The sequence below is a fragment of the Heptranchias perlo genome, unplaced genomic scaffold (assembly GCF_035084215.1).
Source record: "Heptranchias perlo isolate sHepPer1 unplaced genomic scaffold, sHepPer1.hap1 HAP1_SCAFFOLD_1125, whole genome shotgun sequence".
NCBI lineage: Eukaryota > Metazoa > Chordata > Chondrichthyes > Hexanchiformes > Hexanchidae > Heptranchias > Heptranchias perlo.
Genome location: NW_027138347.1, coordinates 23,064 through 36,726, shown reverse-complemented (window position 1 = coordinate 36,726; position 13,663 = coordinate 23,064). Strand labels below are relative to the sequence as shown.

Genomic DNA, 13,663 nt, shown 5'->3' with positions numbered 1-13,663 from the left:
ACTGCCCCACTCTCTCCCCATAGACCTGTATCAATCCCCAAACTAATCCCACTGCCCCGCTCTCTCCCCATAGCCCTGTATCGATCCCCAAACTAATCCCACTGCCCCACTCTCTCCCCATCGCCCTGTATCGATCCCCAAACTAATCCCACTGCCCCACTCTCTCCCCATAGCCCTGTATCGATCCCCAAACTAATCCCACTGCCCCACTCTCTCCCCATAGCCCTGTATCGATCCCCAAACTAATCCCACTGCCCCACTCTCTCCCCATAGCCCTGTATCAATCCCCAAACTAATCCCACTGCCCCACTCTCTCCCCATAGACCTGTGTCAATCCCCAAACTAATCCCACTGCCCCGCTCTCTCCCCATTGCCCTGAATCGATCCCCAAACTAATCCCACCGCCCCACTCTCTCCCCATAGCCCTGTATCGATCCCCAAACTAATCCCACTGCCCCACTCTCCCCCCCCCCCCCCATAGCCCTGTATCAATCCCCAAACTAATCCCACTGCCCCACTCTCCCCCCCCCCATAGCCCTGTATCAATCCCCAAACTAATCCCACTGCCCCACTCTCTCCCCATCGCCCTGTATCAATCTCCAAACTAATCCCACTGCCCCACTCTCTCCCCATAGACCTGTATCGATCCCCAAACTAATCCCACTGCCCCGCTCTCTCCCCATAGCCCTGTATCAATCCCCAAACTAATCCCACTGCCCCACTCTCTCCCCATCGCCCTGTATCAATCCCCAAACTAATCCCACTGCCCCACTCTCTCCCCATAGACCTGTATCGATCCCCAAACTAATCCCACTGCCCCGCTCTCTCCCCATAGCCCTGTCTCAATCCCCAAACTAATCCCACTGCCCCACTCTCTCCCCATAGACCTGTATCAATCCCCAAACTAATCCCACTGCCCCACTCTCTCCCCATAGACCTGTATCAATCCCCAAACTAATCCCACTGCCCCACTCTCTCCCCATAGCCGTGTATCTTCCTCCCCTTCGAGCGTTTATCCGTGCTTCCCTTAGAAGAGGCAACAGTCTCTGCTTCAACCACTCCCTGTGGCAATGTGTTCCATGCTGCTCCTTTAACGTAAAGAGAAAATTCTCCCAACCCCTCTCCTCGCTCTCTTAGTGACCATTTTAAATTGATGACCCCTGGTCACCGACTCCCCAAACAGAGGACATAGCATTTCCCGATCAAAACTCGTTGTAATTTAAAAACCCTTAATGACATCTTTGTTATCCTTCTCTGGCCCAGTGTCTCAAGTCTCCCTTCGTAACGATAGTTTCTCACCCCTGGCTTCGTACTGCTCCATCTGCGCTCTCTGGGTCCGATGGCTTTGGCGTCCTTTCGATAAATCGGGCGCCCAAAACCGCACCCGCTACTCTGACTGTGAACTAACATTGGAACGGGACGAGGCCGTTCAGCCCCTCGAGCCTGTTCCCGCCATTCAATCAGATCGCGGCTGATCTGTATCTTAACTCCATTTACCCGCCTTGGTTCAGTAACCCTTCATACTCTCGCCTGAAAAAAAATCTCAGTTTTGAAATTTTCAATTGACCCCCCCACCCCAGTCTCAACAGATTTTCGGGGGGGGGAGGAGAAGAGAGTTCCAGCTTTCCAGGACCCCTTTGCATCTTCGACAGGTGCCCGAGGTCCATGCAGAAGTTTGTGTTGAGGCAGTTCAGTGTACAGGATTCCTGTTTCAACCTGTGATTCTTGCATTGCATCACTTTAGAGTCTGATTTGCTCCCAAGCTGTTCGTGGGTAATTTCAGGCGAAGTTACCACAGGTTTTTTTTCCGTTTTTCCAGAGTGCTGTACTCTATCACGCATCTGCGCGCGGTCCCTGTCATGTCCCAAGTCCACACTTATAATGGGAACTCCCTATGTAAACTTGTCACGTTGTAATTACACCCTCCCACCAATGGTGGTGCTGTGGTGTCTGGTTTTTTTTTTTGCATCTCCCTGCTCCTCAGCCTATCAATGCCGGGGAACCTCCTCTGCTCCAACCAAATCTGAACTGCAGTGCGTTTCATGCTCAATAAAACGAATGCATCCCGTGATAAGCGACACGCATGGCGCGACTTAAAACGGGAACTGATTTACTCCTGCACTCCCCACCCTCTAACCCCCTTCATCCGAAGGCTAGACTTGGTGTCGACTCACCACGTGGGGCGCCGCAAGAGGTTGACGCCAAAAGAAATTAATTAAGCTTAATTGAAAAGAATTTCCACAGGGTCTTCCGCAACCTCAGGACATCCCCTCGGTTTATTTGTAAGCTGCAGAAAATAAGAGACCCCGGGCTTGCATTGGAGTAAGTCAGACTCGGCGACAAGCTGACGTTTAGTTCAAACTCCTTAACCAGACAGCATAGGGGAGATTACCCAGGCCATTAACCTGCCTCCCAGCGGGTGGAAGCAAGTCACCAGAGCATGAGCTGGGGTAAATGAGGAAAGGAAAAGGGAATCACAAGTCTAATAGCGGGAGGTGGGGGTGAAAGATTTGGCCCTCGGGCTAAAAGTGCCATTCACGCACCATCAGAGTGAACAGTCCAAACATGGGGAATACTTTCGAGGGAGAAATGGATTTGCTCTCGGGGAGATGGGATACACAGGAACAGGAGTAGGCCATTCAGCCCCTCGAGCCTGTTCCACGTCCGCAAGGCACTACTCGCTGGCCATGCCTCGTTGCCCTGGAGGTATCAAGAGTCAGTCACTGGGTTCGTATGTTGGCCCACGTCTCTCAATAATCCAACACCGTTCCATCTGCTGCCACCCCACAATTTAACGGGTATGTCAAGCTCGACCTCAAATCGCGCACAGCAAGCTCCCACAAACAGCAACGTGATAATGACCAAATCATCTGTTTTTTTTTTAGTGCGCCGATGGGAGGGGGAGTTGAACTGGTGACGTCTGGGTTGCTAATCCGGTGCCATAAATACTAGGCGACCATGCCCAAGGGAATAATTACAGGGCAGTGATCTAGAGGGGCTCCAATAAACTACCAGAGGCATTAGCACCAAACAATCCCATTTCATCCTCCAAGTCAGCTTAAAACATTCCAGGGTTTTAGATTATTTTTTTTTTTAAAAACTCCCGTTCAATAGCTGATGCGATTACTTCCAGTCAGCCAATGGTTCGTTCTAACAAAATTAGCTTGTGGTAACTACATTATAATCATTAATCCTGGGCTGCAGACACGCAGAGGCAGATCAGTGACGCCTGCTCTTGGGAGGCGACAGAGCTAAAGCCAGCCCACACGAAACTGCACAGCATCAAAGGTGAGAGGGGCCAGAGCACTGGCCTGGTCTGGAACTCCACCCCAACTTATCACAGTCCGCAACATCGTCCAGGCCCGGAGGGGAGGAGGCTGACTTGTGTCAGCTCCCGGGTTACCTGCAGGACCTGTGCGGTGCAATCGGGGTGCAGAAAGGCTCCCGTTTCTACAGGGCCTTTCACCACCTCAGGACGTCCCAAAGCGTTTCACAGCCAACGAGGTACTTTTTGAAGTGCGGTCACTGTTGTAATGTAGGAAATGCAGCAGCAGATTTGCGCACAGCAAGATGCCACAAACAGCAACGTGATGACCGGACACTCGGTTTCAGTGATGGTGGTTGAGGGATAAATATTGGCCCCAGGACACCGGGGAGAACTCCCCCCTGCTCTTCTTCCAATAGCGGCCGTGGGATCTTTTACGTCCACCTGAGAGGGCAGACGGGGCCCTCGGTTTAACGTCTCATACAAAAGATGGCACCTCCGTCAGTGCAGCACTCCCTCAGTACTGACCCTCCGACAGTGCAGCGCTCCCTCAGTACTGACCCTCCAACAGTGCGGTGCTCCCTCAGTACTGACCCTCCGACAGTGCAGCGCTCCCTCAGTACTGACCCTCCAACAGTGCGGTGCTCCCTCAGTACTGACCCTCCGACAGTGCAGCGCTCCCTCAGTACTGACCCTCCGACAGTGCAGTGCTCCCTCAGTACTGACCCTCCGACAGTGCAGCGCTCCCTCAGTACTGACCCTCTGACAGTGCAGCGCTCCCTCAGTACTGACCCTCCGACAGTGCAGCGCTCGATTAGATTCCAGTCTGTAACTCAGTCCCGGGTATCTGTTATTCTATGTATAAACCCCACCGAACCCCTCGATTAGATTCCGGTCTGTAAATCACTCCCGGGTATCTGTTATTCTATACATAAACCCCCCCCGAACCCCTCGATTAGATTCCAGTCTGTAACTCACTCCCAGGTATCTGTTATTCTATATATAAACCCCACCGAACCCCTCGATTAGATTCCAGTCTGTAACTCACTCCCGGGTATCTGTTATTCTATATATAAACCCCCCGAACCCCTCGATTGGATTCCAGTCTGTAACTCACTCCCAGGTATCTGTTATTCTATATATAAACCGCCCGAACCCCTCGATTAGATTCCAGCCTGTAACTCACTCCCGGGTATCTGTTATTCTATGTATAAACCCCCCCCGAACCCCTCGATTGGATTCCAGCCTGTAACTCACTCCCGGGTATCTGTTATTCTATATATAAACCCCCCCCGAACCCCTCGATTGGGTGGGGTACCCCAATGGTCTATGAACCGACTGCACAGTGAAAGAGGAAGGTGTTGTTTGCTAGTCGTTTTTGCCATAAGCACGGAAAGTATTTCACACAAGAGAAACCCCCTATGATTCTCTGTTCCAGCCAGTATCTATTCCACCGAAGGGGGAAGTTCTCTGAGAGTTGGTTTTACTGGCAACCTTCTGCCAAATTTTCCCTCGAAACCCTTGAGGCGGACGGGCGGAAGCATCTACCGGTTCAAACGACCCGTGGTTTTGTCTTCAACGGATGATACCGGAACTGAGAGGTTTATAAACTATCAGGACAGGCTGGGGCTCTTTTCCCTGGAAAGGAGAAGGCTGAGGGGTGACCTGATGGAGGTCTTTAAGATTATGAAAGGGTTCGATAGGGTAGACGGAGAGAAGATGTTTCCACTTGTGGGGGGGGCGGGGGCCATAAATATAAGATAGTCACTGATAAATCCAATCGGGAATTCAGGAGAAACTTCTTTCCCCAGAGAGTGGTGAGAATGTGGAACTCGCTCCCACAAGGAGTAGTTGAGGTGAATAGTGTGGATGGATTTAAGGGGAAGCTGGATAAACACATGAGGGAGAGAGGAATAGAAGGAGATGGTGATGGGGTGAGATGGAGTAGAGAGGGAGGAGGCTCGTGTGGAGCATGGACCTGTTGGGCCGAATGGCCTGTTTCTGTGCTGTACATTCTAAATAACACGAGGCTTGCATTCCCTGGAGTATAGAAGGTTAAGGGGGTGATTCGATTGAGGTTTTTAAGATTTTGAAAGGAACTGATAGGGTAGATGAAAGGGAAACTTTTTCCCGCTGGTGGGGGGAGTCGAGGACAAAGGGGGGACACAACCTTAAAATCAGAGGCAGGCCGTTCAGGAGAGGAGTTCTTCATGGAAAAGGCTGGTACAAGTGTGGAACTCCCTCCCACAAAAAGCAGCAGATGATCGCTCAATGTAGATTTTGCTAGCCAAGGGTACGTAGGGATGTCGGGTGGATGGAGTTCGGATCCAGACCAGCCACGATGTGGTTGAACGGTGGAACAGGCTCGAGGGGCTGAGCGGCCTCCTCCTGTTCCTACCCGTGAACACGGTTGAACTGACAGCTGTTACCGAGGAGTCATTTTTTTTTTTGTTTATTTGAACAAAAAAAGCACACTGACAGCTCTTGAAACTTAGCTCTCGGCATTATTCTGCACACATTGCTTTTCAGAGCTCGTTTTTTAAAACCACATCTGTCAAGGAGTTGCTAATTACCAAGAGGGAGGGAATGAGTAAGCCTCGACAGCCAGCAAGAGAGAGTGGTGAAAGATTACGGGTAGGTTTTTTTTTTTTGTTTGAGGGGTCTGGGGCAGGGGGCGCGGAGATGAGCGGTGACGTGCGGCTGAATCGACAGCACAGTCACTGGCCCCGCAGGGTTTTCTCGTGGATTGCAACAGTGCAAATTAATTCAGCCCCGTCACGCTGTCGGGCTCCCAGACGCCTCCGAGCTGCTTCCCTGATCTCATCGCTGCTCGTTATTGAGACAAACATGTTCATTAAGTCATCCAAACAAGACAGCAAAGAAAAACATCAAGGCATTAATCATGCTTTAACTCTTTGATGATTCCAAGGGCTTGCTTCTCGCCGGCCCCAATGCCTCAGCCGCACGACGCGGGGTGGGGGGGGGAATGGGGTCGACGGGAGCCCTGCTCCTGGTCATCCAGTGAGCCCTGCTGCCGTGGAGACCACCGTCGGTGAGGACGGGGAGGGGAACGGAAGCTTCGCTAAGCGGGGGACAGCCTCTTGAACGGAGTGCCAGTGGGTTTTATTTTGAAAGCTGTCGCCCAAGAGTCAGGAGTGATGACGGGAGGCGTGTGCCTCGGCCGCGAGAAGGACAGGTCACTGAGCAAACCGAGGCACCCCCCCACCCCCCCCCCCCACGTCAAGGTGAATACCAGCCCAGAGATGAGCTCACGGGGTTCCACTAAGCGCTTTCAGCCGCGAGCAAGTTCCTCGACACCAGGTACAGGCCGTGTACAAGTCAGACCACTAGTCACGGTCGGCTGGTAACAACAACTTGGGTTTAAGTAACCACCTTTAACGTCCCCGAGGCGCACAACGGGAGAGTAAATCAGACCAAAATCTGACCCCCGAACCACACACGGAGATATTAGGACAGGTGGACAAAAGCTCAGTCAAAGAGGTAGGTTTTAAAGAGGAGAGAGGGTTAGCTACCACTCGTCAGGAATCAATACAGGATACTCGAAACGTCCACCACAGTCTCACATTGCTCGGGTCAAAGATTGTCAGTGAAAGGTATTTTGATGCGCGCTGCAAGTCTTAAGCAGGTGGAAACGCACAAAGCTGCCGTTACAACAGAGTTACGGCGTACGTACGGTGCAGTGTCAGCCGTGGCTCAGTGGGTAGCACCCTCTCATCTTAGTCAGAAGGTCGTGGGTTTGAGCCCCACTCCAGAGACTGGAGCACAAAATCGAGGCCGACACTCCTAGTGTAGTGCCGAGGGAGCGCCGCGCTGTCGGAGGGGCGGTGCTGAGGGAGCGCCGCGCCGTCGGAGGGGCGGTGCTGAGGGAGCGCCGCGCCGTCGGAGGGGCGGTGCTGAGGGAGCGCCGCGCCGTCGGAGGGGCGGTGCTGAGGGAGCGCCGCGCCGTCGGAGGGGCGGTGCTGAGGGAGCGCCGCGCCGTCGGAGGGGCGGTGCTGAGGGAGCGCCGCGCCGTCGGAGGGTCGGTGCTGAGGGAGCGCCGCGCCGTCGGAGGGTCGGTGCTGAGGGAGCGCCGCGCCGTCGGAGGGTCGGTGCTGAGGGAGCGCCGCGCTGTCGGAGGTGCCGTCTTTCGGATGAGACGTTAAACCGAGGGCCCCGTCTCTCCCCACAGGTGGACGTAAAAGATCCCACGGCCACTACTGGAAGAAGAGCAGAGGGGAGTTCTCCCCGGTGTCCTGGGGCCAATATTTATCCCTCAACCAACATCACTAAAAAAAAACAGATCATCTGGTTGTTTATCGCATTGCTGTTTGTGGGATCTTTCTGTGCGCAAATTGGCTGCCGCGTTTCCCCACATTACAACAGTGACCCCGCACTTCAAAAATACTTCAACGGCTGTAAAGCGCTTTGGGGCCGCCCTGAGGCCGTGAAAGGCGCTGTAGAAATGCAAGTCTCTTCCTTCACAAGCAGTGGAGCAATCCGTGACGACGGGCGAAACATTTACAAGTCGCGGTGGGGGTTTGACAGCCAGAGTGCCAGCTTCGAGAAAGCACAGTCGGGGAGGGCGGGAGGTGGGGGTTGAGGTGACGACCGGAGCACATAAAATGAAAGCAGTGTGGGGCTGGGAGGGAGAGAAAGAAATAAAAAAGGAAGAGGCCCTGCATTTACAGAGTGCCTCGTCACGGACCCGGGAACGCCTCAAAGCGCTTCCCGGTCAAGAAATTACTTCTGCAACGCAGTCACTGTTGGGTGGGGCAAATACGGCAGCCAGTTTGCGCAAAGCAAGATTCCCACAACCGGAAAATGAGGACGGTGACCAGTTAAGTTCGGTTTTGGTGGCGCTGCTTGAGGAACGTTCCCCCGAGACACGGTGAGAACCCCCCCACCTCTTCGTCCAATAATGGCCGTGGGATCTTTCACGTCCGCCCGAACGGGCAGACGGGGCCCTCGGTCTAACGTCTCATCTGAAAGGGGCAGAGCATTAAGAAGGCAGTAACTCGCCTCCTTTTGAGAGGAAAGAGGGAGGAGACCAAATATCCTTTGCAACGTCCTGTCTGATCCATCTCGGCCTCCTCCCCATATCCCCACCATCACAGAAGCCAGTCTTCGGCCAATTCGATTCACTCCACGCGATATCGAGAAACGGCTGAGTGCACTGGATACAGCAAAGGCTACATCCTGGCTGTAGTGCTGAAGTCTTGTGCTCCAGAACTAGCTGCGCCTCTAGCCAAGCTGTTCCAGTACAGCTACAACACTGGCATCCACCCGACAATGTGGAAAATTGCCCAGGTATGTCCTGTCCACAAAAAGCAGGGCAAATCCAATCCGGCCGATTACCGCCCCATCAGTCTACTCTCAATCATCAGCAAAGTGATGGAAGGTGTCGTCGACAGTGCTATCAAGCGGCACTTACTCACCAATAACCTGCTCACTGATGCTCAGTTTGGGTTCCGCCAGGACCACTCGGCTCCAGACCTCATTACAGCCTTGGTCCAAACATGGACAAAAGAGCTGAATTCCAGAGGTGAGGTGAGAGTGACTGCCCTTGACATCAAGGCAGCGTGGCACCAAGGAGCCCTAATAAAATTGAAGTCAATGGGAATCAGGGGAAAAACTCTCCAGTGGCTGGAGTCATACCTAGCACAAAGGAAGATGGTAGTGGTTGTTGGAGGCCAATCATCTCAGCCCCAGGACACTGCTGCAGGAGTTCCTCAGGGCAGTGTCCAAGGCCCAACCATCTTCAGCTGCTTCATCAATGACCTTCCCTCCATCATAAGGACAGAAATGGGGATGTTCGCTGATGATTGCAGTGTTCAGTTCCGTTCGCAACCCCTCAGATAATGAAGCAGTCCGTGCCCACATGCAGCAAGACCTGGACAACATCCAGGCTTGGGCTCATAAGTGGCAAGTAACATTTGCGCCAGGCAATGACCATCTCCAACAAGAGAGAGTCTAACCACCTCCCCTTGACATTCAACTGCATTACCATCGCCAAATCCCCCACCATCAACATCCTGGGGGTCACCACTGACCAGAAACTTAACTGGACCAGCCATATAAATACTGTGGCTACAAGAGCAGGTCAGAGGCTGGGTATTCTGCGGCGAGTGACTCACCTCCTGACTCCCCAAAGCCTTTCCACCATCTACAAGGCACAAGTCAGGAGTGTGATGGAATACTCTCCACTTGCCTGGATGAGTGCAGCTCCAACAACACAAGAAGCTCGACACCATCCAGGACAAAGCAGCTCACTTGATTGGCACCCCATCCACCACCCGAAACATTCACTCCCTTCACCACCGGCGCACCGTGGCTGCAGTGTGTACCACCCACAGGATGCACTGCAGCAACTCGCCAAGGCTTCTTCGACAGCACCTCCCAAACCCGCGACCTCTACCACCTAGAAGGACAAGAGCAGCAGACACATGGTAACAACACCACCTGCACGTTCCCCTCCAAGTCACACACCACCCCGACTTGGAAATATATCGGCCGTTCCTGCATCGTCGCTGGGTCAAAATCCTGGAACTCCCTCCCTAACAGCACTGTGGGAGAATCTTCACCACACGGACTGCAGTGATTCAAGAAGGCGGCTCACCACCACCTTCTCAAGGGCAATTAGGGATGGGCAATGAATGCCGGCCTCGCCAGCGACGCCCACATCCCATGAACGAATAAAAAATAAACCTGTTGTCACCTTTTTTTGTGTCAACTGTTACTCCCCGTTGTAAGTTCCTGTGTCCATATTTCTAATGCAAACTTCCTATGTAAACTTGTCACACTGTAACCGCATTCGCCCGCCAGTGGCGGCACTGCAGTGCGTCCCCCAGCTCCTCAGACTGCACTGCAGAGAAATTCCTCCACCCCAGCACTCGCTGAGTCTCAGCTTCACAAACTGCCGCAAGTTTCACTGTTTGATGATAAATAACAACAAGTATCAGATAAAAAGATGGAAGCTGAATGATGTGTGCGAGTGCCAGGTCCAATTATCCCCTGCCTGCTTGCCCTCGAGAGACTCGATTCCCCACCTGCAAGGTTACAGGCGGTCGACGGGTAAACGGTAATTTCCCTGGTTGGGGGGAGATTGACGGGAGAACTTTGTGTCCGTGCACAACAGGTCAAGAAAGCTCTCACCGCGAAACAACACTGGCATACTGCCTCCCCTCAGGCTCGAGCAGATGCAGATCACGTGACAGAGCTCTCAAAAAAATAAATAAATAAATCAACTCAGTGCACGCAACCGAGACAGACTCCAACGAGAACAGGGGCTGAGTGACGGGAGCACAGGATGCCAAGTTTAACAGCTTATAACACACACTGCTGCTGCCAGGCCTCCTCCTACACACATCAATCTGTGGGCACTGCAGTGCAGAAGTGGGCCACCCTGGAAACAACAACTTGCATTTATGCAGTGCTTTTAACGTAGTAAAAGCAACCCAAGGCACTTCACACCACCATTATCAGACAAAATCTGACACCAAGCCCCACAAGGGGATATTAGGTCAGGTGACTTTAAGGAGGAGGGTGAGAGAGGGACACACACACACACACACGGGGAGGGGATTCCTGAGTTTAGGGCTGAAGGCACGGCAGCCGACGGTGGGGCGATCAAAATCAACGCCGCGCAAGAGGCCCGAATTGGAGGAGCGCGGAGATCTCGGAGGGCTGTCGGGGCTGGAGGAGGTTGCCGAGATTAGGCGGGGCGGGGGGGCGAGGGGCCACGGAGGGATTGAAACACGAGGACGAGAATTTTTAAAATGGAAGTGCGTTCCCGGACCGGGAGCCGACGTAGGTCCAGCGAGCACGAGAGGGGTGACGGGTGAACGGGACTTGGTGCGCGTTAGGATACGGGGGGGGGGGGGGGCGGGGTGGAGGCAGTTGGAGTTTCGGATGAGCTCAAGTTTGTGGAAGGTGGGAGGAGGCCGGCCAGGAGAGCACTGGAATAGTCGAGTCTGGAGGTAACAGTTAGCATCTGCACTCTAGATCGCAAAAATAAAACAGACCCCCGAGAGGAGGGAGAGCAAGTCAGATGCTGGATCAAGAGGGCAAACCGCACATCGTTCAAAGTTGCCCCTGCAGCATTAGAGACACAGCAACTTTAAAGAGGGGATCGCGACTGCATGACTGGTTCTTGTCTTGCTAATGACGGCTCCTTACACAACTCGACACACTCAAACAACCAACTGAAACCCTGCGGGTATTGCAGGCACAGCAGCACAGTGAGTTTGATTTTTTTAACGGTGCAACATTTAAGAGCAAATACCAGACAGAGACAAGAGGAGGCAGACATTTACATAGTGCCGTTCACAAACCCCCAGGACGTCCCATAAATTAAGTACTTTTTGAAGTGTTGCGATGTCGGGAACGCGGCAGCTCAATTTGCGCACAGCAAGATCCCACAAACAGCAATGTGACAAATGACCCAGATGATCTGCTTGTGACGCTGGTTGAGGGGTAAATATTTGCCCCAGGACAGCACTTGTGTCAGTCGTGGCTCAGTGGTTTACCAGACTGATTCCTGGGACGGCAGGACTGACGTATGAGAGATTGGGTCGACTCGGCCTGTATTCACTAGAGTTTAGAAGAATGAGAGGTGATCTCATCGAAACATACAAAATTCTAACAGGACTAGACAGACTAGATGCAGGGAGGATGTTCCCGATGGCTGGGGAGTCCAGAACCAGGGGGGTCACAGTCTCAGGATATGGGGAATGCCATTTCGAACCGAGATGAGGAGACATTTCTTCACTCAGAGGGTGGTGAACCTGTGGAATTCTCTACCACAGAAGGCAGTGGAGGCCAAGTCAATAGATGTATTCAAGAAGGAGATTATATATTTCTTAATGCTAAAGGGCTCAAGGGATACGGGGAAAAAGCAGGAACAGGGTACTGAGTTAGACGATCAGCCATGATCATTTTGAATGGCGGGGCAGGCCCGAAGGGCCGAATGGCCTACTCTTGCTCCTATTTTCTATGTTCCTATGGTAGCGCACTCGCCTCTGAGTCAGAAGGTCATGGGTTCAAGAACCACTCCAGAGACTCAAGCCCCATAATCCAGGCCCGCCACTCCCGGTGCAGTACTGAGGGAGCGCTGCACTGTCGGAGGTGCCGTCTTTCGCAAGAGACGTTAAACCGAGGGCCCCGTCTGCCCTCTCAGGCGGACGTAAAAGATCCCACGGCCACTAGTGGAAGAAGAGCGGGGTGGGGGGGGGGGGGGGGGGGGGGGAGAATGGAGTTTTCAGACGATCTGGTCATTATCACACTGCTGTTTGTGGGATCTTGCTGTGCGCAAATTGAGCTGTCGTGTTTCCTACATTGCAACAGCGACTACACTTCAACAAAGCAAGTACTTCCTTGGTTGTAAAGCCCTTTGTGACGTCCTGAGGTTGTGAAAGGCACTATCGAAAAGCATGTGCTTCTTTCTTTAGACAGAGACACTCTCATGGGAAAATGCACACACAGCTTGCTCATTTAATCGCGGCCACAGCGGAAGAGGCTCCTGCAGAATCAGACAGGCGTCACCATGGGTCTGGCGCTTGGCCAGTCAGCTTGCTCTGCGTCGATTTATGGTAAACCACAGTCATCACGACAACTGAAGTAGCTTCAGCAAAGCAGAAGAAGCAAAAACTAGGGAAGGGGGCAGCCTCAAGTAGCACTGCCACCGGGGTGGGGGGGGGGGGGGGGGGGCAAACGGATACCGCGTTTCCAGTCCGGCTCAAAGCTTAAAAAAAAAGGGTTCCCTCAGGCTAATGTGGGAACCGCGAACTATATTAAAGAGACAACGTTCCAGGGCCCCTCCGCTCGAGAAACTTCAGAAATTGAAGAACTCGTGTTTGTACAGCTCCCCTTCAGGACGTCCCAAAGCGCTTTACAGAGACGGGCACAAATTAACGGGAAGATAGGATTTCAAAAACTTCACAAGTCAATTCTCCCACGCCATTGCACGTGGGGAGTCGAAATCAGCCCTCAGCTGGAGAGGGGCTGGGGGGCGGGGAGAGGGAGAAAGCGAGAGGGAGAGCGAGAGCGAGAGCGAGAGCGAGAGAGCGAGAGAGCGAGAGCGCGAGAGCGAGAGAGCGAGAGAGCGAGAGAGAGAGAGCGAGAGCGAGAGCGAGAGCGAGAGCGAGAGCGAGAGCGAGAGAGAGAGCGAGAGCGAGAGCGAGAGCGAGAGAGCGAGAGAGAGCGAGAGCGAGAGAGCGAGCGCGAGCGAGAGAGAGAACGAGCGAGAGCGAGAGCGAGAGCGAGAGCGAGAGAGCGAGAGAGAGAACGAGCGAGAGAGAACGAGCGAGAGAGAGAACGAGCGAGAGAGAGAGCGAACAAGCGAGAGAGAGAACGAGCGAGAGAGAGAGAGAACGAGCGAGAGAGAGAACGAGCGAGAGAACG

At 53.3% G+C, this 13,663-nt stretch overlaps 1 protein-coding gene across 1 annotated transcript in view; it reads right to left on the bottom strand.

Annotated features, from left to right (window-relative positions):
- The window catches only part of LOC137307831 (autism susceptibility gene 2 protein homolog), a 53,821-nt gene that overhangs the window by 18,815 nt on the left and 21,343 nt on the right, over nucleotides 1–13,663 (bottom strand). The window lies entirely within an intron of this gene.